Genomic DNA, 2,753 nt, shown 5'->3' with positions numbered 1-2,753 from the left:
AATTATGGTACAAGATGACAGTCATTCTAGTGGGTTTGTTCCAGGAGAAGTTGAAGTCCAGAAAGAGGGTCCTAAGCCTGCCTGAAAGGTCACAGGAGGAGAGTGGCAGAGACAACCAGGACAACTGATTCAGCCTTCGTAGGAGAGCAGACGTCCTAGGGAGAGTCGACAGTGCGTGCAAAGGCCCAGAGGCGAGCTGGACTGCTGGGTCTGGGGATGGCTAAGGGTTCGGTACCGTGGACCATGAAATGCCAGACTGACAGGCGGTAGGAACGATGCTGCTGCACAGAGAGAGAGGGACCAACTCACATCTTCGTCTAAATGTCACTGTCCTAACGAGGCTTTTCTTGATCAGTTCATTAAAAATAATACTCTCCCCCTGTATTTCCTAGAATCCTACCTTGCTTCATTTTTCTCCAAGTCGCCATCTTATTTTTTCCACGAGTCACCTTCTAAATATGCATACCCACAAAAATTTGTGTGTGTGTCACACACACACACATACACGACTTATTTTATTATTTGTCTCTTTTCAATAGAGTGGAAGTTCTATGGGAACATGGACTTTGTTCACTGCTGTATCCCCGACACCTAGATGGGCGACCGGCACATAGTAGGTGCTCAGGAAATATCAATTGACCCGAATGAATGAATGTACAGCCTTTTCTGACAGGCAGCAAGGAGAGCTTATCCTCTGGCCAGAGGAACCTCAAAGAATTCTAAGCGAGGGAAGGTATGGTCTTATTTCCCTGCTAGAAAGTGTTCTGGAAGCATCATTGTGGGTGGACTGTGAGGAGTATTTCAATCATTGGGCTGCGTGAGGGCCAGATCCCTGGAGCAGAGAGAAGTGGGGAACCAGGTGGGAGGCTTGGGAGGCACAGCAGGCGGAACCAGGTGGCAGATGGGAAGGGACAAAGGGAGAGTAGACCGTCAGGATTCTCTCAGGTGTCTGGCTCGAACAAAGGAGAGTTATTCATTAAGAAGGGGAAAGAATATGAGGCAATGAAGTAAAGAAAAAATAATGCTCATACTCCAAGAAGGATCAAGGACATCATCATAGATGCTCAGTGACTGATGACTGATCCATTGAAAACATATGGAGGAAAAATGGGCTGGTCAGATCTTATCAATTGTTACATCTATAGCTTCCTGAATTATTTGTGGCCTAGGAAAGGTTACAAGGCTAGAAAAATGTGTTACTTAACAGAAATTCAGGGGGAAAAAATATATATATAGCAAATAACTTCCTGAAGGACAGTATTTCATATCATCGTTATTTGCTTTAACAGTACGTGCTTTGCACACATGACACTTTTCTTCACAGTTATGACTGCTGTATCCAGTCTCTATTGATTGGCATCCATAAGACAAGCTAAAGAACCAATGAGGCATAGAAATAAAACCCAAAGGGTTTTCATGAGAATTTTTCTCTGACTATCCTCAGAGGCAGATGCGGCATTCGGAGGTTATCAAACCCGCGTGGTGACCTGGCTAAACATACAATTGCAGAACAGCTTCCACGTGTAAATCTGTGGAGAAGCTATCGCCACCAATCCCGGTTCGTACTAAACTACCGCCCAGGTTGCTGAGTTACTTCTCCTTTCTGAATTTGGGTAGAGTCCCAGGAGGTCATGCATTTGGTGTGGCTGGATGAGGCTCTTCAATGGCCTTCCAAACACTGGGATCCGAGCAATGGCAGGCCCAGCAATGATCCACCCTAAGCTGGCCTGGTAGACATCAATGAGATGGGCCCAGCATGTAGCATTGTCTACCGGGGGCTGGGCCATCTTAGATTATGAACCAGCTGGTGTCTAGAGCAAAGTGGGACCTCTTTATTGGTAAGGAGAGTATGGACATTTCCATCTTTACTTTCTTCTGCTGCTGAGCAAGGATGAGAACACGCATTGTGCATCATGTCGGGAGAATGAAATGGAATAAAATCATCCAGTGCTCAGGACGGTGCACAATCAATAGTTGTTAGTTTTGTGGCCCTGTCAATGTTCAACCCTATTTCTACCTCAAGGGAGATATGTAAAAACAGACTCATAAATGAAGTGGAAAAAATGAAAAATTGCTACACTGAACATGAAGACAATCTGAGTTCAATGAAATGATTTGGTATATTTTCTAAATCATCATCTTTGACTAAAATATATAAACAACTTTAAGCCAATTCAACATTCTTATGAATTGGTATGTACTTTAGTTAATATTTTGAAAAATAGTATTTTGTTAGAAATATTTTTTCTCTTTGTTATGTTTTTAAAACTTTACTGTATACTTACATATGTTTGTTTTTTTAAAAAATATGGGAGAACTTTGTTTCCTAAAAAAATACATCTTTGATTTTGCATTGGGAATCAATGAAAAATCTGGTTATATTTTTCAGAAATTCTCTTTATGTCATAATTTGGAAAGCTCCAAATTTAGTGGGAAATTTTATTAAATAAGAAATGAACATCTAATGTTACCTTGACTTTTCTCTCAAGTCAACTTTACTAAGACTCAATACTTTGAAACAATTCATACATATATATCCATAGTTTTAAAAAGTCTCTCGTATGTTTCGTTTATTAATTTACCCTTTCAAGGTGTATCTTTCTTCCCATCAGTTTCTCAGGATTGTTTTCTTTCATGTCACTATTCCTTTCCTTCATATTATAATTTGCCTTTTATAATTCAATTCAAAATCATGCATCAAACTCTGGCTATGTACTATGTATTGTCATATCATGTAAATCTAGAATCTACTG

Source organism: Pteropus alecto, unplaced genomic scaffold (assembly GCF_000325575.1).
Source record: "Pteropus alecto unplaced genomic scaffold, ASM32557v1 scaffold3, whole genome shotgun sequence".
Lineage (NCBI taxonomy): Eukaryota > Metazoa > Chordata > Mammalia > Chiroptera > Pteropodidae > Pteropus > Pteropus alecto.
The sequence above is the reverse complement of the archived record's forward strand: the minus strand, read 5'-3'. Positions refer to the sequence as shown.